Source organism: Vipera ursinii (assembly GCF_947247035.1).
Source record: "Vipera ursinii genome assembly, chromosome: 5".
NCBI classification, from domain to species: Eukaryota; Metazoa; Chordata; class Lepidosauria; order Squamata; family Viperidae; genus Vipera; species Vipera ursinii.
Window position 1 is genome coordinate 87,201,112 of NC_139518.1, and position 23,207 is coordinate 87,224,318.

Genomic DNA, 23,207 nt, shown 5'->3' on the forward strand with positions numbered 1-23,207 from the left:
CTCTAGGCACCAGGGCTCCACGGCAGCATAGCTCCGCCCCCTTCTCTGGCTTCGGAGGGTCTCTTGCTGAAGAGAGAGAAGCTGGGGAGAGGCGACCGGCTCGCTTATCGGAAGAGGACGGACGGGCGGCCAGCCCGGCTCGCCTGAGCTGTCGCGTGGTTGGTTGCCTGCAATGTTCGAAAAAGCTCTTCTTCCCCAGCACGCGCCGCTTACTCCTTACTCCCCATGCGGCTGAGGATGCGAGACTCCCGCCTGGTTGGCTGCCTGGTTGCTCGCCGCGACCCCTCACCCCAGCCCGAAATAGAGGGATCTGACCGCTTCGCTCTTGGAGGCTTCGCCTGCGTCTGAAAAATTACATGGCTGATTTTTTTTTAACCTGTCCTTTTGATACGTTTCATAATAAAATGTCCTTTGGACCAAAGCAATTAAAAACCTTTGGGGTTTCCCCCCCCTCTGGAGTGAAGTGCTTTTGATGGTAAAGGTGAGAAAGAAAGAAAAAAGGAAGGGAAAAAAGGAGAAAGGGGGAAGGGGAAAAGGGAGGGAGAAAGAAAAAAAAGGAGAATAGAAAAGAAAGAGAGAGAGAGAGGAAGGGAGGAAGGAAGGAAGGAAAAAAGCAGGAAGAAAAATTAAAAAGAAATGCAAGTAGCTTCCAGTTTCCACAACAAGTAGAAAGCAAGAAATTGAGAGAGGGAGGGAAAGAAAGTGGGAGAGAGAAAGGCAGGAAAGAAAGGAAGGAAGATAGAAAGAAAGAAAGAGAAAAGAAAGAGAGAAAAAGAAAGAAAGAAAGAAAGAAAGAAAGAAAGAAAGAAAGAAAAATAAATGAAGGAGAAAAATGCAGAAAGAAAAATTAAAAATAAATGCAAGTAGCTTCCAATTTCCAAAACAAGTAGAAAGCAAGAAATTGAGAGAGGGAGGGAAAGAAAGTGGGAGAGAGAAAGGAAGGAAGGAAGATAAAGAAGGAAAAGAGAGGGAGGGAAGAGAGGGAAGGAAGGAAGAAAGAAAAGAAGGGAAAAAAGAAAATACAGAAAGATAAATTAAAAAGAAATGCAAGCTTTCCTTTTCCTTCACAGCAAAAACAAACAAAAGCCCCAAAATAAAATAAAATAAAATAAAATAAAGAGGCTAATAATAATAATAATAATAATAATAATAATAATAATAATAATAATAATAATAAGAAGAAGAAGAAGAAGAAGAAGAAGAAGAAGAAGAAGAAGTTGGAAGGGACCTTGGAGGTCATCTAGTCCAACCCCTTGAGAACACAGGCCATCCTCGACTTACGACCATTCGTGTAGCGACCGTGGGGAGGTCCAACGGTGTGGAAAACGGTGGAGTGCCTCGTGATTTTTTTTCATGAAACAAGTGTGCCTTTGCCCAAAAAAGGTTGAAAAACACTGATCTAAAGTTATACAACATTTGGTAATTTGCCTTTGTTGTCTTCTCCCATAGATGGCTGTTCTCAGGAATGGATGAGAAGCCATTCAATTCAAACAACGGGAAAAGGCCTATTACATCTTTTGTCTTTCTTCTAAGTAATTTTAACATTGGAACCCTGTAAGAATCTTCAGATTTTGAAAGTTGTTGGAAGACTTTGTTTCATAAGAAGACAGAATCATAGGGATGGAAGGGATCATGGAGATCTTGTAATCCAATCCCCTGCCCATAGCAGGAGTCCTTATACCATTCCAGACAAATGGCTGTCCAATCTTTTCTTGAAAATTAAAGTGATTGAGCATTGCATACATTGAGAACATAACTGTATTAGTGCTAATATTTCTAGAATTTCTAGAATTAGTGATAATATTTCTATAATGTGACCTTCATTCTTTAAAGTGAAGCATATTCATATTTTTGCAACAGTTTGATGGCAGCACCAGAATATTTTGGAGTTTCTCCATTTGGAAAATAGGTGACTTAGGACAAGGGTCTCAAATCTTGGCAACTTTAAGACTTATGGACTTCAACTCCAAGAATTCCTCAGCCAGCTTTTGCTGGATGAGGAATTCTGGGAGTTGAAGTCCACAAGTCTTAAAGTTGCCAAGGTTGGGGACCTCTGACTTAGGAAATCCAATTAAAATAGGCAGCAAAGCACAAGGCTGACATTTGTGTAGGACATTTTCTATATAGATTCAGTCATTTTCTAGATGTGATATTTACTATAACTGATTTGATAATTTTCTTTCTTATCTCAGCTTAGTCCTAATGGTACAGAATGGATTTTTCAAAATGTTATTGGAGTAATATCCTGAACACATTCAGTTAAACACGGCAGGGTTAAAGTTCTCTGAAGCGTCTACCATGCCTGCTTTTTCATTCCTTTCTGGCAAAAAGTATAACAGTTTCAGACATTTTAAACTTTTCCTATTGTAACCTCTGGATGAATTATTATTTTTACATAAATTCTGAAGCAGCTTGAATCAAATTGGGTTATCACTGAAATCTAAATCACAATCTTGAATCATGCTGTCTTTGAATCTCAAAACTCCAATTTATCTCAGATGAAGGCTGATTCACACAGGTCTAGTGACTAGCTCTTTTATCTTCTACCAAATTGTTTCTGGAGTGCATCTACTTTCTGCTAAAGTGGCCCAAAAAAATTTCCCTTCCTCTTCCCTAGGGAACGATATCTGTGAAAGCTGCGCTCCCAATCTGGCCCAACACGATTTGAAAGTGTACCTTTAAAAAAGTACCTTGAGAAATAAAGTCCTGTATCATGCTGGATGCATCCATTAATTAATCTTTGCCTTTTCTCTGAAATTGCAGTGACTGAACAAAAAGGGGACAGGGTGCTAGACAAAATTAATTGAGCTATGATTTTGCAAGGAAATTGCCTGCTTGTTCTAAGAAAATTATTTGTACAAATCAAACTTGCAACAAAAAGTTGCAGTATGCAATATTTTTGTTCACCCCCTCTGGTCAGCCAACCATGCCTTCCTCCAGGACACTCCATTTACCCTCTAGTTTTCTATCTTTTTCTCAGCCAGAATGTTCAATCCTCATTGGTATCATGAATCAATCTGATTTAGATGAATTGAAGGAGGAAGCTATTCAAGAAGTGTCACCGTTTGAAAGAACAGCTGAAGATTACCCGAAGCTTCAAAGTCTAGCTGGAAGAGAGCTGAATTGGTGGAGGATGTCAGAAAGTGTCAATTTCTAATCTAAAAAACAGCTGAATAGAATGAAATTTAGATTTTGGATGTTGAACAGCTAAAAGAATTTGGAATTTCTCTCTGAGTCCATGAAAGTGTGGGTGTATCGATGTTGGCAATCAAAGAAGGAATCCAACTAGAAGTCAAGTTAGGGAAGAAATGAATTAGTGACAGATTGCTAAAATTACTCACATTGGTAAGGAGAATCCATTGAATCAGAAGAGGGGTCATGACAAGTCTAATTATATCATGTGAATCAATTTGATAGAGCCCCTCCCTCCCCAATCATTATTCTCATTGCCATCCTGTCATCTACTTTCCTTGCTGGAATCTTGGAGTGGTTTATGGAGTCTTGGAGTGGTTTATTTAAATAGATTTAAACTAGATTTATCTAGTTTATCTCTTGATTTTGTTTTGGTTCCTGTAGTAATTTCCTAGATTTTGACCTCTAGCTGTTGATTTCTCTTTGTGCTTCTAGTGTTTTTTTGCTTGCTAACTTTGGCAGAGCCAGTTTCAGATAAGATAATCGGACTGTTTGGGGCTCCCCTTTTAGATTTTTAATAATATTTTCTACATCATGTAGACCTTGCTGACAGCCCTGTCTTTGGCAGCTGAAGCCATTTTGAAGTGAGTTCACTTTTAGATCACAGTTTCATCATTCCTTTGCCTTTTTTTTGAACATCCAGAAGTAGAGATTAATACAAATTAATGAAGATTCTGCACTCAGCTGTTTGATTAGTTTATCAAAGACATCTCAGTTTCAGAAGAAGGTTGAGTTCATTCATGTTTTGAATGTTGCTGCAGCCTCTCATATAGATGCCTGATTTTTAGTTGGAATTTATGCTAATTTAACTCTATCTCTGACCAGAATTAACAATGGTCTGTGTAGCACAATTTCTATACTCAACCTAGCTTGCAACATAAAATCAATGGATATAATTGCAGCATTGTTTTACTCACCTTCTTCTACCCACAACTCCCTATTGGTAATGTTGCTGTTTTTATTTGCTAATGGGACATATGGTTGTAATGTCCACTTGTTTTGGGCACTCAGCTCACCTGGTTCTTCTGGTAATCAACATTCATGTGATGTGGGTTACAATATTTATCTCTCAGCCAGCTTGTTGCAGAGCCTGATTAGAGCTGAGAAGTAGGGAATAGTACAAGTTCATCCAGCTGGCTTCTGTGCCTAAGACAGAATTAGAATCCTGGTCCCCCTAGTCTTAACTAGACACCCTAACCACTACCCCATGCTGACTTTCTAATCCCCAATATGCAATAAGAATCTGACATTGTTCAATATTACTGCATTGTTGATGGAAACATTCAGAGCTGCAATCTTCTGTTACAGAAGAGGTCAGATATGCAGAGTTCCTCACCATTTGTGTCCTGTGTCTCAGATTTGGTTTGACGTGACCCAGAGACTTTTGCCCAAGCTTTCTGTTTAGGTCTCATTTTCTTCTGTGCAAACAAGGCTAGTAGGAATTGCTGGAACTACTGCTAGGAACAAACCGGGGTTGGGATGTATTTCTCTGAGATCTTCCTTGAATAATTATATTAAGGGAAATTGACTATGCAGGTCTGCTGATGGGTTTTAAGGAAAATACCCAGAGATTAAGTTAGGAACTGCATATCTAATTAAGAGCCATTATTAATTAAACTCACAAAGGTTAACCCTGAAACTGATCAAATCTAGAGCCTGGAGGATAAACAATGTAATCATGAAATGTTGCCTGCTATGTTTAGATCATCCAAATGTTCATAATAGCAGCAGAATGACAGGGATAATCTTAATTGGTATGTAAAAGTAATCCACCATTGATTGTGCTGGGAGTAAATTTGTGCAATTCACTACCAGAAACTTTGCAACAGCAAAAACATAAGCACTAAACAGAATATGTTAGCAATTTTCCTGCTCTGATAAAAAATCCACAAAATCATGTCTGGAAAAGAATATCCTTCTGAAAGTTTTATACAGACAATAATAATAACCAAAGATGTTAAATGTTAAAGCCAGGAAATGTACATTATTGAACATATATAATATAAAAAGCTTCACTAGGATAGGTAATATGAATTTTCTAAAAAATTGTCACATTAACAGGTACATTAGAGCAGGGCTTTTCAACCTTTTCACTCATTGTACCACTTTTAGGATAAGGCAATATCCGAGTACCACCAGTCGCCCAGCAAGGTGTCAAAAAAGTGACCAAAAAAAGGAAAAAAATGATAAAGTACAGGTAGTCCTCGACTTACAACAATTTGCTTAGTGACTGTTCAAAGTTACAAAGGCACTGGAAAAAGTGACATGACCATTTTTCACACTTATGACTGTTGCAGCATCCTCAGGGTCATGTGATATACATTTGTATGTTTGGCAACTGATTCATACTTATGACGTTCACAGTGTCCCAGGGTCATGTGTTCACCTTTTGCAACTTTTAGACAAGTGAAGTCAATGGCCAGGGGGGCACAGCCAGCTCATCACTCAGGTTGCAGGGTGCCTGTGTGTGTGTGGGAATCTGTGGGTCTCTGCTGGACGGGGGTGGGACTGGGGTGGGTGCCTTCCTTCCCTCCCTCTCTCCCATTGTCCCTTCCTTCCTTCTTTCCTTCCTTTATTCTTTCCTTCCCTCCCTCTTTGTCCCTTCCTCCTTCTCTCCCTCTCTTCCATTATCCCTCCCTTTCATTGTCCTTCCCTCCCTCCCTCCCTCCCTTCCTTCCTTCCTTCCTTCCTTCCTTCCTTCCTTCCTTCCTTCCTTCCTTCCTTCCCTTCCTCCCTCCCATTGTCCTGTGCTACGCCACCCAGATCCCAGCCTGGTTTTGGCAGGCAAAAGCGCATTCTCACCACACATAGTGGCCGGGCGAAGTGAACCAGTGACATCATGGCCCTGCCTCTGCGCGTGCAGAGGCAGAACAGAGCACTTGAAGGTGGCCACCTCCAAGGTCCCTTCCAGCTCTGTTCTGATTGTATTGCATGAAAATGGAAGAGACTTTGTACTTGTTTAGGCCCGAAAAGCAGAACCTCACTCGACAGGCAGCTAAGGCCACTGACCCTCAAATCTACCAGGATTTAATATGCTGCTGAAGCAATGCCCCCACATCACAGGATTAATACTCAAATCTATGCCCTGTCAAAATAATTGATGCTACAACAGCCCTGTAGAAGCATGAAAGCCGATTCAGCTATTTCCCCCCCCCCCAACGAATCGCAAAGATGTGAAACAATATCAGAGGTTCTTCGGATTGGTGACCAACTGGACCAGATTACAGCCTCCTAACACCAGATCCCTTCCAAAACTACAGATCCCTTTAAGGCAAGGCAACCCTCCGCCAGGATCCTAATGCTGATGATTCCATGGGGCGATTCCCATGTTGCTCAAAAAAGCAGCCATCATGACAGGCAGCGTAGGGTGAGGGAAGCCTCGAGACCTTACATTTATGGCGGATCTCCTCGCGAGGAAGGAAACCCCAGATGTGGGGCAAGCCAGGGAAAGTGTGTGTGTGTGTGTGTGTGTGTGTGTGTGTGTGTAAATCCTGGCTGCAATTCCCGTGCAAGATTTCCTGCTTGCAAAAGGGCGATCACTTCTGCCTCTCTTGCAAAGACAGGGATTTCTCTGGTGGAGGATGCTAGCAATCCAGGATGGGGCGGTGGGCAAGGAAGGGAAACCCCTTCTCGGAGCATCCAGGATGGGGAAACCCCCTGCCCCACCGCCTGCCTTCTCCTTTTTTTCTGCAAGGGGGTGGGAAAGGAGCAAGGAGGAGGCATAGTAGCAGTGGGTGAGATTGCAGCCCAGCCCAGAGAAGGGGAAGGAGGAGCCGCTTGGAGAACGTGTCTTCCCCCCACCCCCGGAGGGAGAAGCCCCCCTTGCCTGCCTGCCACCCCAGCAGCATTGTGCAAACCTGCCAGCCATGCAACATACCTGGCAGCTTGCTGCTTGCTAAGTGAAGCCCCAGCGGGCTACCCGGCACTGATCCTGGGGCTTCACTTAGCAAGCAGTATGTTTTCCGCAAGCGAGCTGGGCAGGAGCTATTCACTTGCTAGCCTTTCCCCCCAAAACATGCCACTTGCTCACTCACCCTTTCTTGCTCGCTGTTCCTCCAAAAACAGGCCGGTCTACCCCTTTTGTACCTTTTCTTCTCTCCACCATCCTCCTTTTCTGGGTGCACTGGAAGCTCCAATTAGTATGTCACCATGTGGCAGATTCTGGTGATTCTGGCAAGGTCTGCAGCTCCAACTGATCTCCAGGTCTGTGCGGCTCCATTTTAACTGGTTTCCTCCCTCACTATAATTAGCTAGGCTGTCCTCGTGTACCACCAGCCATGTGCGTACCACTAGTGGTATGTGTACTATGGGTTGAAAAGCCCTGCATTAGAGAACATTGCTTACAAAGCATCATCACTAAAATGATGGCTAAAAGCATCAATTGGAAACAATAGGAGCTATCTGAAAGTCCACAATTATGCTGGCTTGAAGTAGATATGGGCCTGACCTCTCCTTTTAGCCTAGGAACATGACCCCATTAGAGGCCTAATGATAGGGTTAGGGTTAGGAAAAACTGGCAAAAGTCAATGGGTGAAACTTCTGAGATCCTTCAGAGATGGTGTAAATTTGAAACGATGAGCTAAGGGAGTGAAGGGGTAGGAAAGAACTAAAAGAATGGGCTCTTGAGGCTGAATCACAAATTGAGGAACTGAAATTATGATCCTTGGAAGTGTACTGACAGGCTCATGGCAACAGAAGACTGGAATTTCAATCCCTACATTTTTCCCATTGCTATGTGTATATTCAGAAAAAAATGTTCCTAGGATAGCACAAGTTTACATTAAATATATTCAGGAGCTTTTTTGAATGGTGGGAAGTCAGTGTTTTTTCCCAATACTGAGTTCATGAATAGTGCATATACTGGGGAGGGCCTATTATATTATTTTTCTTCCACCTTAATGAACTCCTCTCATGTCCACCTCTGATCAGTGAAGTATGACACAAGGTGATTGAATGGCAATCTCCTAGGAAATGAAGTTTGTTCACACACTCCACGTAAGCTAGCTCCACTGCTGCCCTCTTCTGATTTATGGTTCCAGGAATTCCTTCCTTTTTGTAACAATAATCCTTTTAAAACCCCTTCTCTCTCCCTTGCTCTCATGGATTTGCTACAGAATAAAACGTACAAACTTCATATCTCCAGGAAAAAGAGACGCTAGGCACAGTAACAATCTGAAGTATAGACTGTGATCAATACAGTACAGCCAACTTTCCAAGACATCAGTAATGATAGAATCAAGTATGGAGGAATTGGTTCAAATCATCCTGGTTTTCAAGTCAGGGTCTTTTAAGGCCCAAGGTTCAGTTTAAAAAGAATCCTACACAGTTCCACAATGTCAACTGGTTTGGGAAGGGCTGTGCTGAAAATAGAGCAGAATTTTCCAAAGGGTTTCTTCATGAAGCAAAAGAAATCCTAAGAAGCTCAAAATTAGCATCCCAAATTGGGACCATATTCTGAAATCAGACATCTGTTTATAAGCAATCTCTGGTTTATATTACTGTACACATTTTCTTGTGGGACCAGGAATCTACTCTGCGAAGGAGGAGTTGAAATGAAGTGAGGAATAGATTCTCAGGAGCAAGGACAACTCAAACTGGAATTGTGCCAGAACCAGAACAGTTAAATTCTCTGTCCTTATACGCCTTTCTGCCTCAGAGTCCCAAGAATAGTCTGAGAATGTGGTACTGTATAGAATTTATCGAACTCACCACTTGGCAACATGAATCCACACCTTCCTTTGAGGAAATAAATTTGTCTGTGTATGTGTGTGTGTGTGCTCTCCAGTCACTCTTATAATAGAATAATCCCTGCAATTTCATTGGTGAGATTTCAGAAGTGCTTTGCCTTTGCCTACTTCTTCCTAGAGCTGAGAGAGAGTGACTAGCTCAAGGTCACCAAACTGGCTGGTTAAACACAGGTGTGCACACGTGTGCGTGTCCACACAGAAACACAGAGAATATAGTATACAAATATATAAAATGTTTGCAGTAGTGTTGGCATCTGATCTTGATCATACATTTTATGCACAACTGTATGTATGTATACACACACACACACACACATATGGAGAGAGAGAGAAAAACTGAGTATCTGATGAAGAGCTGCTATACTTGAAACTTGTTGGATCCAGCAACTGAATAATAGATTGTTCCTGAAGATTAATTGTACTATTCAACAGCATCTTGTGAAGTTTACCTCCCCGCCCCCCAGAAAACACTGGCTCTGATCCTAATTGGCCTTCTTCTTCATTTAGAAGAAATATATACTGGAAATTTCAGCAATGGATCTCCTGCAGAATGTGTTATTTAGTTTAATTGTTGCCATGGTTTCTCCCCCCCTAGAATATTATATTTTGCTGAAAGTGATTCCCAGTTATGTATTGCACTCATTTGCTCTGCAGCCAGGAGGGATTCCTTATTAAGACAGTGAACATCCTGACTTCTCCATTTCCCCAAACCCTGCAAATTATCCAGCACTCATCCACACTAGCATGGTGTGGATATAGCTATGTTTGCTTGAAGAAGCTTCTTTCTTGTTATGCTTGTGGTCCAGGGACTCAGACAGGCTCAAAATGATTAGCATTTTCAATTCCTACAAACTCTTTAAGTAAGTGGTAATCAGCTCCAGAACAGATTCAGAAGAGTAGGAACTTATTCATCTGATGAAATGGGTCAAGAGAAGCAGGCCATAGAACACTTGCCTTGTTCCTTCAAACACCCATCCTCCTCAAGGCTGCATTTTGCTGACAAATGTCCATTCAAAGACTTTGGTTTAGGATGGTTTTTTTTTTGCTTTAACTCTTGTCTTTATGTTGCTTTTTCAGAAGCCATTTACTGCTGAATCTCTGGTAGTTCATGGTCTGCTTTGTCAGCCTCCCAATCAGGGATGTTCATGAGGTATAGTTAAAAAAAAAATTCAAAATGATGGCTGTGATGATGCTATTGAAGTTGTGCCTGGGTTTTGTGTGTGTGTGTGTGTGTGTGTGTGTGTGTCTCAGAGCTTCAGCTGCACTGCTGTGGGAACCATCTTGACTTTTTTGACTACATCCTGCTTGCCCCATTGTTCCTAGTTAGTATCTCCTCTTCAGTGGCTGCCTCCATCTGTGCTTCACCAGGATTCTATGTCATAGTCTGGGCCAGCACTGCAGAAGATTTCACAGCAGCCTGTAGCAAACCTCCAATATTAATCTGGGCATGTCCACACAAAACTAATCTTTTATACCATCTTTAGGAAAGGAGGGAGTTACTAATTTATTGTACAGGCCACACTATTGTACTAGTACAAATGGACATATTATTGGGGAGACTTGGAGAGAAGGAGTCTGAATCCCATTGAGGATTTATGGAAGAGAATCTGAATCAGAGTTGCCCTATGATTTGAGAGAATCGGTAGACATACTGCTTGGAGGGGCCATTAATACACTCTTGGGACATGGTTATCACTTTTGGCAGATGCTTTTAAACTGATAGAACAAGATTAAGAATTAAAAATAAAAATAAAAAGAAGCGCTGTTTCATGGACTGATTATGGATAACATAAAAATTTGGTACCAGAGAAATGACAGCAAAGGCGGTAACTGGAGGAAAGCATGTCGAGAACACTAAAGCGTCTATCTCAATACAGGTTCTGTATCTCTTCCTCAATCATTTAGGGTTGGTTCTGAGGAGCAGATCCATGCATGGTAACCAGAGGTGATCTGGCCATGATGCAATCCTCTTTTCCATTTGATTAATAGGAAAAAAGACACCAATTTAAACACACATGCCTGTGAATATACAGGTTTTTTTAGTATTTACATAAAGGCTCCAACATGGCAAACGCTGCAGAAAAGAAATATTAAAATGTATATAACAATTTATATAACGAACATGCATGGTTATCATGCATGGATCTGACTTGGAGGACCCCCACCTTTTCCTCCTGGAGGACCCATCCATCACCCTTAAAGCAGAAGAGCAAATTCACAAGATAAAACAAGCTGGCCGGCCTGCCCTGGAGTACGTGTGGGAGTTTTGAAAGCTGGCCGGTTGGATAGAGAGATGGCCTGAGCAATCCATAATTCATCTTTTTAGAGAAGGGTTAGATGACTACCTTTCTCTGGCATGTATCTACCAAGCTGTGCCTGACCAACTGCATGAATGGTACCAGGCAGCGGTGAAATTAGATGTTCAGCTTGCCCGCTATAAGAAGCCTCTCCTACCCGAACCCGAGCCAAGGTCAGAACAAGGTCAGAACAACCTGAATAGCACTCACCCCCATGAAGATCTCCAACTACTGTGAGGGCTGAAAGACCCAAGCCACCTGTAGACCCGGCATTTAAGTGTTTCTGATGCGGACAGCAGGGACATTGAGCAGCGAAATGCCCGGTCCCCTTCCCCCAACAGCAGAACAGACCAGGACCAGCAGTGAGAAAGAAACCTGCACAATGGCTAAAGGGAGAGAAATCCAACCGGATGACACAGGAACCTGTTGTCCAGGTCACATCCCCCACATGGGAGGATGCCAGAGCTCAGACTGGATCCACCCCAGTTCTACCCTCTTTCAACAGTGACGATGAAGGGGAGAACGACTCGATGGTGACAAAAATCGCTCGGATTCGGACCGGTCTGGACTCTGACTGGGCAGAGTCTGACGATCAGGACACGGGTGGTCTTGTCGATATTACCTGGGAGGAGTTTGATTCTGTGACTCCGGAGGAAGTGGACAGGATTATGGGGCGGCTGAGCTCCACCACATGTTTATTGGACCCGTGCCCTTCCTGGCTGGTTTATGCGGCCCGGGAGGGTACACAAGGCTGGTTCCAGGCGGTTATATCTGCCTCTTTGAGTGAGGGTAGTTTCCCCGCCGTCTTGAAAGAGGTGGTGGTGAGACCTCTCCTCAAGAAGCCTGCCTTGGACCCAGCTGTGTTGAATAACTTTCGTCCGGTCTCCAACCTTCGCTTTCTTGCGAAGGTTGTTGAGAGTGTGGTGGCGCATCAGCTCCCTCTGGTCCTGGATGAAGCGGATTATCTAGACTCGTACCAATCGGGTTTCAGGCCTGGGTACAGCATGGAGACGGCATTGGTCGCTCTGGTGAATGATCTCTGGAGGGCTCGGGACAGGGGACATTCCTCTGTCCTAGTCCTATTAGACCTCTCAGCGGCGTTCGATACCATCGACCATGGTATCCTGCTGCGGCGTCTCAGGGGATTGGGAGTGGGAGGCACGGTTTTGCAGTGGTTCTCCTCCTATCTCCTGGGACGTTCGCAGTCGGTGTTGGCAGGGGGGCAGAGGTCTACCTCGAGGTCTCTCGTTTGTGGAGTTCCTCAGGGGTCGGTCCTCTTGCCTCTCCTGTTCAACATCTACATGAAACCGCTGGGTGAGATCATTCGTGGTTTTGGAGTTGGGTATCATCAGTACGCCGATGATACCCAGCTTTTTATTTCGACCCCAAACCACCCCAGTGATGCCCTCGATGTGATGTCCCGTTGCCTGGAGGCGGTTCGGGTCTGGATGGGGAGGAACAGACTTCAACTCAACCCCGACAAGACTGAGTGGCTGTGCATACCGGCATACCGGGATATTCAGAACATTCCATCTCTTTCCATGGGGGGTGAACTATTACCCCCTGGTAGATAGGGCTCGCAACTTGGGAGTCCTTCTAGATTCACGGCTCACTCTGGAAGAAAATATAGTGGCTGTGACTAGGGGGGCCTTTGCCCAGGTTCGCCTGGTCCACCAGTTGCGGCCCTATCTAGACCAGGATGCTTTATGTACAGTCACTCACGCGCTCGTGACCTCTCGTCTGGACTACTGCAACGCTCTCTACATGGGGCTGCCCTTGAGGACCACTCGGAGGCTCCAACTGGTACAGAATGCAGCCGTGAGAGTTGTGTTGGGAGTCTCCCGATACTCCCAGGTTACACCTCTGCTCCGTGAGCTGCATTGGTTACCAGTTGTCTTCCAGGTGAGATTCAAGGTACTGGTAATGGTGTTTAAGGCCCTACATGGCATGGGTCCCGAGTACCTTAGGGAACACCTGCTGCCGGCATCAACTTCCCTCCGCCCTGTGCGCTCCCACAGAGAGGGTCTCCTCAGGGTGCCACCGATCAGAGAATGTCAATTGGTGGCCCCCAGGGGGAGGTCCTTCTCTCTGGGCGCCCCGGAGCTATGGAATCGGTTGCCGGTTGAGCTCTGGATGGCGCCCGACCTTCGCTCCTTCCGTCGCGATCTGAAGACACTCTTATTTGAACAAGCCGGCCTGGCTTGATGGGGTATGGGTTGGGTTTTTATGGTCATTTTTAATATTTGTATTTACTGTTTTTAGTCGGGCATATGTTTAATTTTCTTTTAACATTTGTATTTTTGTATTTTTTATATATCTGCCCTGTTCACCGCCCTGAGTCCTTCAGGAGATTATCTTGGCTATTAGAATTTCCTACGAGGACATCGAAATGGATCCAGCCAAAGTGAAAACTATAATTGAATGGCAGCCTCCAAAGACTCGCAAACAGCTCCAAAGCTTCCTAGGATTAGCCAATTTCTACCATCAATTCATTCCCTCTTTTGCTGAGATTGCTCTACCCGTTACAGAACTACACAAAATGGGCAAGGGATGGGGAAAACCGTGACCTGGCCAGCCACTAGCATGGACTATGAGTTGTCAGAAAGCTTTTGAGAATTTAAAAATACTATTTGTGGCTGAACCAGTTCTAAAGCACCCCTGCCCCGGGGAGCCCTTTGTAATTCAAGCAGATGCCAACAACATGGCAGTCGGAGCTGTGTTATTACAAAAGAATAAAAGTGGAGTCCTACAACCTTGTACCTACACCTCTAAGAAACTCATGGAAGGTGAAAGGAGATGGACAGTCTGGGAGAAGGAGGCCTTCGCAATTAGGTGGGGGCTATTAAACTGGTGACACTATTTAGAAGGGAGCAAGGTGCCTTTTGAAGTATGGACAGATCACCATTTTAACTTTACTTTAAAGTACATACTGGGAAGAAAAAACTTCCTAGCTGATGCGTTATCCTGGCTGCCACAGTACAAAAGTGAATGTGAAGAGGTCTACAAGGCAATTATCCCCAGTTCACAACCTGCTGCACAACTCACGCCACTCAGAACCCCTAATCCTGATGACCCGGGAGTGAAGAAGATAAAACGAGAGCTCCTTACCGATATGGTTCAAAGATAATCAAACCTCCCTAACATGCAGGGATGGTTTGGCATACATGGGGGGAAAATTGTATCTACCTGAAACCCTCCATCTCAATGCTCTCAGACACAGCCATGATGTAAAACAGGCTGGACACTTCAGATATTTAAAAACTCTACAACTCGAGTGACTTCCGGTGGCTCTGCGGCGACGGAGGGAGCCTTCCCGGGCTGCCCGCGGCTCAGCTGGTGTTTTTTCGCCCGAAACAGCGCCGATCAGCTGTTCGGGCGAATCTGAAGCCCCCTCCTCGGGAGAAGAGGAGGGGGTGAGCCCCCAGGTTGGGGTTGAGTTCGCCGGGGCCGCCTGAGCTTGGAGCTTGGGCGGCCGAAGGATTGAACTCCCCCGTAGCCTGGGCTGCTCCCAGCTGACCAGCGTCTCTGCTCCGGACTTTATGGAGCAGAGCCAGGCGTCTGCGACCATCCCTGCTTGAAGGAGAGACTATGAAAGGGAAAGAGCAGGCAGAGCAGTACAAGAGGGAAAGATGAAGAGATGAAGAAGATTTTATTTTACTCTCAAGCTTGATGGACTTTGCTTAAAACTTAAAGTGAAAGTGCGTCACAATTGTAAGTAAAAGATGGCGGCGAAACCCCCCCCTAGAACTTTTCGGAGTGCTGGAAATTCTCCGGTGCAACAACAATCATTGTTGCAGGCGTTGCATTCTCCTGATGTATTGACATCGAAGGATCTTGAAAAACATACCCAGTTAATTTTGGAGTCAATGGGTGTTAAATTTCTACAGATGGAGGAGAAATTGGAGAAATTGGAGCAGAGAATGGAAGAAAGGATGGAACAGAAACTTAGAGAAATGAAGGTAGACATTTTGTCCTCAGTGCAAAAAGTTGCTAAATGTGTGGAGGTGCTGGATGATCAAGTGCAAGACTTGATTCAAAAGAATGCTTTATTAGAAGCAAAAGTATTGGAAATTGAAGATTTAAAAGACAAAATTGACAGTGAACAGAGCTTGGCCCAATTTTACCAGATGCAGTTTGCTGTGAGAATTAGAGGCCTAAAAGAGAATATTAAGGAAGATTTAAAGCAGCTGGTTTCTGAGGCTTTTGAGGGAGTATTGAACCATCCAGCATCTGAATTAAAACAAGGTATGGACAAAGTGTTCCGTGTGAATTCGTGGATTGCTAAACAGAGAAAGTTGCCTAGAGATGTGGTGGTTTATTTTGTAAAAAGGGAAATTAGAGATGAAGTTATACAAGCTGCCTACGATACCAAAGTTGTGATTGCTGGTCAACAAGTTTTGGTTTTAAAAGAAATTCCTCCAAAGATTTTAAAGAGAAGGAAGGATTTTATATTTCTTGTGCAAGAGCTCAAGCAAAGAGATATAAGGTTCAGATGGGAGATCCCAGTTGGGTTGAGCTTCATGTATGATGGCAAAAGATATTGTTTGAGTAATGTGAAGCAAGCGCATGATTTTTATAATAATGTTTTGGAAGTAACCCCGTCAACACTTTTGGAAGCTGCAGAGGGATCTGGAGAAGGAGAACATCAAGAGGATGAAGATGCACAGATAGACGAGAAGGGTACAGGAGGAGTTCAAGCTGCAACTCTTTTGGATGATCTTAGAGAACAGAGGGTGACGCGTGCTGCCTTAAAACGCTCAAAAAAGAAAAAAAAATAAGACCAGTAGAAATCTATGGAACTTCCACAAAATATTAATTAATGGACAACTTACTACAGAGGAAGAGGAAGAAAGTTTTGTGGGTTAATGTGGGTTAATTTGTGTAAGAACTATTTATTAATGTGCAAATGAGAATATGTTAAGGTAATAGTGAATTGTGGAAGAACATAGATGGGAATGATGCTAGTTTTTTTTATTTTAGTTTTTTATATATATTTAGTATTATTAAGGATTGGTTTACTATATACAAGCTAGAGAGTGATGGATTTTAGAGTTTATAATTGTTAGTATATGATTGATTATGATTGCCTTTTAGATATATACCTTGTATTTTGCTCTGGGAAGTCGGGGGGGGGGGAGGGGGGAGGAGGGGAAGTGGAGGGGGGGAGGTAGGGGAGGGAGGAGGGGGAGGGGGAGGGGGGGAGATAGGGGGGAGGTAGGGAGGGGAGGAGGGAGGGGGAAGGGGGGTTTTTTTTTAAAGGAAAATTGTATTTTATAAAACTTTTCAATAAAAAAAAAAAACTCTACAACTCATTCGCTGGCAATTTTGGTGGCCGGGGCTAAAACGAGATGTGTAAAACTATGTCAAGAGTTGTACCATATCCACCACCATGAAAAGAATTCCAGGGAAAACCCCTGGGCTACTGTAGTTGGTAGCAGACCCTTCCCAACCATGGGAAGAAATAGCTATGGACTTTATTGTAGATCTACCCAACAGTAGAGGAAATACTGTCATCTAAACTGTGATAGATCTGTTTTCGAAGCAGGCTCACTTTATCACCTGTAAAGGACTCCCATCTGCACAACGATTGACTAAATTGTTCCTGAAACATATCTACCAACTGCATGGCGCCCCTAAGTGAATAATTTCAGATAGAGGAGTACAGTTCACAGCGAAATTTTGGAGGAATTTCCTTAAATTAATTGGATCATCTCAAGGCTTATCATCTGCTTTTCATCCAGCTACCAATGGGGCTGCAGAATCTGCTAACAAAATGGTGGAGCAATACCTCAGATGCTATGTTTCCTACCAACAGACAAACTGGACTGACCTCCTCCCCTTCACCGGGGTGGCCTACAATAATTCTGTTCACAGCAGCACTGGCTACATGCCTTTCAGTGTAGTCACAGGAAAAGAGTTCAGCCCGATGCCTGACTATCCTCAGTTGCCCTCTACTTCCCAGGCACTTGATCAATGGATGAGGGGGGTGGGAAGAGGTTTGGAGAAACAGGAAAAAAGCATAAAAAAGACTTCTGAGACTTATAAAAAACAAGCTGATAAAAAGAGGGCTCCCCAAAAAACATTCCAAGTGGGGGAAAAGGTTTATCTGTCAACTAAATATTTATGTCTCAAATTACCCAGCAAGAAATTGGGACCAAAATTCTTGGGGCCTTTCCCCATTGTGAAAATCAACCCGGTCACAGTAAAATTGAAACTCCCCAGACTTTTGGGAAAAATTCACCCGGTGTTCCATTGTAGCTTACTGAAACCTTTTCAAGCCTCCACTTTAAGACCTCCCCCTAAGAAAGCATCTGGACCCCTCATAGTAGCGGGTCAGACCCATTATGAAGTGAAACGTATTCTTGACTCTAGAATCTTTAAGGGAAAATTGCAGTACCTAGTACAATGGAAGGGATACCCATTGTCTGAAGCCATTTGGGTGAAATCTAGCAATGTGAAAGCTGACAGACTTATCAAAAGGTTTTATGAGAAACACCCCAACAAACCAAAAGCCAGCTCCTAACTTGTATTTGTTTACATTACAGGATCTGTTCTTTTGTAAGGGGGGCCGGATGTCAATGCTGCAAACATTGACATGTTTTTGCACTGACCATATAAGAGACAGCCTGTTATTTTAATTGCTTCATTTGGGAGGAAGGAATCACCTGGAAGTTGTGATAAGATTGCAAAAGCCGCGTACAGAATGGGAAGTGAACCCTCATATGTAAAACTAATTGGATAATGTGATTTATGATGTGTAGATAAGGGCGGGGATTGTGTGTGTGTTATGATGGGTTTGCGGGGAGGAGATTTCAGATTCTGGCATTCCTCCATGAGTGCCGATGTTTCGTTTCATTACTAAGAATTTTTAGATAAATAATATGCCTGCAATTTCTTTGATTTGTCTCATTCATCGGAACCACAACACCAAGAGCATTTAAGGCATCTCTTCCTAACAAATTCACACCTGCCTCTGGTATATATAACATTTCTATTTCAATTTCCCACTCATTATCTTTTTGCTTCATTTGTAATGATTTTCATTTCCGTACTTGAAAGTCTTTCCCTTTTACCCCTGACACTCTGATGGTTTGTTCACTTAGTTGCATTTGAGGGCTTAAGGTAGACACAGAGGTGCGTGCTGCTCCAGTATCCACTAAAAACACAATGTCTTCTCTATTGGGTCCCACTTCTAAATTTATCAAGGGCTCATCGTGGGACCTTAAGGTAAATTTCCCCTGACACCCCTAAAATTGACTTTCATCTTACTCCATTAATTTACACACTTGCTGATCCTTCTGCACCTGTGGACAACCTTTCTTAAAGTGTCCTTTCTGTCCACACTCAAAACATGCTCTTTCTCTGAATCCTGTTCCGAAACTTCCTCTACCTCTTCCATTTAGATATCAATACTATCTTTCTCCTCTGTTTCCATTTCTTCCTCTCCCCCTGCCATATGGGACTCAAGATGAGGGGTCCATCTGAGATCTTTCAGGTTGCTTCTTTAAGAGTTCATTTACTGTTGCAACCATCATTCTTCTTTTTTGTTTAGCCTTTTCATTATCTCTCTGCACATATATTTTCTGCGCTTCTTTCAGTAAATCATCAATCGACCTCCCTGTCCAGTTATCCAACTTCTGTAACTTCTTTCAGATGTCTGGCCAACATTTAGTAACAAATTGCACCCTAACTAGTGGCACATTTGCGGCTTCATCTGGATCCATTCCAGACACTTCCGCATGCCATCTTTAAGTCTTTGTAAAAAGGCAGCAGGGGATTCCTCTTTTTCTTGCTCTATTTGTAGTGCCTTTGACATATTCTGTGTCTTTGGCACAGCTTCCTTCATTCCCCGTATTATCATAGTTCTTAGATCTTCCATATTCTGCCTAAATACTGGATTATTATTATTCCAGTTTGGTCTTATTAATGGAAATTTAGCTTCCCTGTTTGGCAGTGGGTTATTCCCTCCCTGAGGATGTTCCCTGTCCCATATCTTCATTGCTGCCATATGAATGAGTTGTCTTTCTTCATCAGAGAACAAAATGGCCATAATTTCATCCCATGTGTAAATATTTGACCCTAATAAATTCTCTAGCTATTCTGCTGTTCCTAAAGGATCTTCTATAAGGTTTTTGAGCTCCTTCTTAAAGGCCCATACCTCAGATGCCCAAAGGGGTTCCTGTACAAAACTAATTATGGGTACCCCCTGAGCGTCAATTCCATTGGGTACTTCCATTAAAGGGAACAAAGTTAGGTCCTCCATTTCTTTGTCTTTAAAAGGTAAAGGTAAAGGTTCCCCCGCACATGCGTGCTAGTCGTTTCCAACTCTAGGGGCCGGTGCTCATCTCCGTTTCAAAGCTGAAGAGCCAGCGCTTGTCCGAGGACATCTCCGTGGTCATGTGGCCGGCATGACTAGACACCAAAGGCGCACGGAACGCTGTTACCTTCCCACCGGAGCGGTCCCTATTTTTCTACTTGCATTTTTACGTGCTTTCGAACTGCTAGGTTGGCAGAAGCTGGGACGAGTAACAGGCGCTCACTCTGTTACGCGGCACTCGGGATTTGACCCGCCAAACTGCCGACCTTCTGATCGACAAACTCAGCGTCCTAACCCACTGAGCCACCGCGTCCCTTTTCTTTGTCTTTAGTGGAGGGCAAATTTTTTACACTGTTCTACTTCCCTTCTGAGATTTTTATACTTCTTATTCTTCTTTTTAGTAATTGGAGGAGTTTTGGGTCTGGTCTCTACCAAAGGGGGTGGACCTTGGGGGATGTTTTGAACTTCCGGAACAAGTCCAGGGTTATATGGAGGGGGGAAATATCAGTGTTGCCTATCTTCCTTGTTCTCTTCTTCTTCCGCTTGGTTCAAATAAACTGTGGTATATACCAGATCTGCTGATTCTACCCACTTATCAGGGGTCCAAATTAAGGCATAATCCAGTTCATTGTCTAAGGACTTGCATGATTTTTGTTTAACATATTCATACAAGTGTTGGCACACAAAATAGTCAGTAGTTCCCATACATGGCCATTCTATTCTCTCGTCTTCCCACCAAATAAAACAACACAAATTTACCAAATCTTCCTTGGTCAAATTCAACTTAATAATGATCTTATTATGGGGGCGGGGTGTTCCCCAATTGGCCAGCAGGATTCCTAATGGACTTCACGGATCAATGTTCAATTTGGGGTTCTTTCTTATTTTCTTTACACATTTCTTCTTTTGGGATCCTCCTGAATTACCCATACTGGTTTACTGTACTGTTCTCTTATCCTGATTTAATGAGACCACGATTTGCTTCACCAAGCCGCTTTTTCTTTTCCCCCACCAATCTCCTCACAGAGGTATGGAAATCAGTTATTCAAGAGTCTGCACTCACTTCCCCTTGCAACCCTATGGTTCTTGGGGCATCTCAAGCACTCTTCTCACAGATCTCAGATTCACACAGTCTTACCCAGTCCTCCACCTGACTGCCTAGGCAGTTATTTCCTCTGGTTTATTCCAGATAACTCACCTAGGTTCATGCACAAAGTTGCCCAGTCACTGTGGTCGGTAATTCGTCACTGATCCCTCCTTTCGTCATTTTCTTAGCAACCTGTATTTAGGTCCATGGAAGCTGAGTGTCGATTCCAGACCTCAGTCCCTGGAGTTCGAGATCAGACCATCAAACTCAATGGGGCATGCCTTCCGATGCTGTCTCCAGGTTCTCCTGGAGCTGGAAACGAGTGTTTCCCGAGCCCCACATTGGGCACCAAAACTGTTGCACACAAATTCAAAAACAAATTAAATCCACTAATTGGGTTGAAAGAAAACTAAATTTATTGCTAACAAAGAAAAGAAAACAGTGGTTTGCAAAGTGCGGTGGATATGAGTCAAGACTTCATGCAGGAAGTTCCCAAGCAATGGACCACATGCAAGCCACATTGAGCAGTTATTTTTATTCATCCTATCATGATGCCCCATTTCCCTTCCCCTTTGGTCCCATTGGATAGGCCTGTAGAGGTCACAATCTATCAGAAACGCCTAACTGGAATACATTATCTCTGTCTTTGTCTGCTCAGGTTACCTCAACAACCGACATACTACCATATATGGGCATGTTGTTGTTCCGGTAAAAATTCACAGTTTGTTCTTTGGTTTTGGTGCACTCATCCTGTTTATTTTTAAAACATCCTTTTCCCTTGAACTGCTTCCCTCAACTAGATAGTCTACATTGAGTGAGGTAGTGCAGAGGGTTTACAGCTGGATCAGCCAGCATTAATCTAGGGAAGAAAGAGAAGAATAGAACCAGCAGGAGTCATTCTCAAATTGAGAATGATAGCTGGCCATTTGGAGAACAGAGTTGAATCAATGCTGAGAGGAGCTAAAGTTGAAGAAATAAATATGGTTGCTTGATGGGAACTAGTGTGATACCTGAAGCAGAATAACCGTACCTTTCCAATTTAGAAAGCAAAAATAGGGCTCACTAGTAGAAGGGTCACAACAGGGTATTTTAGAGAGAGGAATCTCAAAAACAATTTTCTCTTTAAGTACAGTGACCAGGCTTTTCCAACTCCTGAGAAAATTAAGGAAGGACTGACAAAGTCATACGATGGTGCTACTGTTAGTCTGGCCCAACAATCTGGGTAATCTTGAGAGGTATTCTGGCCAAGCCAGACTGTTAAGGAAAAGAAGTGAAGGAAGACTGAAACAGAACCAAAAGGGGTCAGGCTGCACATTTGAGACCAAGATACAAATGATCTCAGTGGCTGCGCTCAGTTTGTGGTCAATTAAAGACCTGGGAGGAGAAACAGAACTACTGAGGGGGACTGATACTTTATGTTGAGGATGGATGAGAATAAAAGAAATGGGTGCCAAGGAGCAAAAAAACTAGCACACAAAGAGCATAAAGCACTGAATGGGAAGGCATCTGCTGGCAACTTAGGCATTGAACCTTTCCACAGATTAGTATTTCTAGTCCCTGAGTAAATACTTTGCCAGCTTCAAGAGGTTTCATGTTCTCACAATTAGTTGCATCTTAGCTTTCCCCCAAATTGCAGTCAACATTTGCTCCCTGAGCCACTTTTATTCTAGGACTCCAAAAAAAGGGAAATGGATAGATTTTCAAGTAGGGCAGCCAGCCCGAGCTTTCTGCTTCAGATTTACCAATTTCTGAGTTTACTGCCCACCCTGAGAGCTCCCAGTGATCTGTGCGCTCTCATCAGCCTTCCTTCACACACACACACACACACACACACACACACACACACACACACACACACATCACATTTGTTTTTCTCTTTTCCTTCCATGCAATGCATTTGCCCACATGGACTTGTGCATATTTCTGTAGTGGTTTATTAGTAAACATTTCTTCTGGCAGAGATGGGCAAAAAGGAATATTGATATTTGAAACTGTTATCAAATGCAAAGAACCCACCATTTGCACAAGACTTCTGCTCACTCTTTGTCTGATGACATGGAGCAAGCCCCCTGAAGTCTGTTACCCCATCTGATCCAGATCATAGTGTAGTAGTTTAGAAAGAATCATGAGACACCCCCCCACACACATACCTTTTTCCCCAGGAAAAAAAAAAGAAAAGGACCATTTGCAAAGTCTAGTCTTGGCCTCCTAGCCAAGCAGAATAGCCTCAGGCAACCAGATAAGAGCATTCCACAAATGGATATATTGTATCCATTGATGGAAAACAAAACCACAAGAATGTAAGAAGGCAAGCTGAATTGACAGGATTAAACCAGATAAACACAAAACCCCACCAGATTTACCTTTTCTTCCCTTCCCCCAGGCTAGACTCGACCCCATCCACCACCCAGAAAATGGAATAAGGGCAATCAGAATACAAAAAAGTATTATTAAGCTAATCAAAAACTCTACCAGGCATCTCAAACACAAAAGTCCAGGAGAGTATAAAAACCATTTTATTCACCCTGCCCGGTTGCCAGCTGATCTGGAACCCTGTTGTCACTGCA

At 43.3% G+C, this 23,207-nt stretch overlaps 1 long non-coding RNA gene across 1 annotated transcript in view; it reads left to right on the forward strand.

The window, feature by feature from the left end:
- The first annotated feature begins 314 nt into the window (after positions 1–314).
- The window catches only part of LOC310641341, a 34,123-nt gene continuing 11,230 nt past the window's right edge, over positions 315–23,207 (forward strand). The window contains exon 1 of the long non-coding RNA XR_014492716.1: positions 315–886. This is a non-coding gene — a long non-coding RNA (uncharacterized lncRNA). The remainder of the gene's footprint in view (positions 887–23,207) is intronic.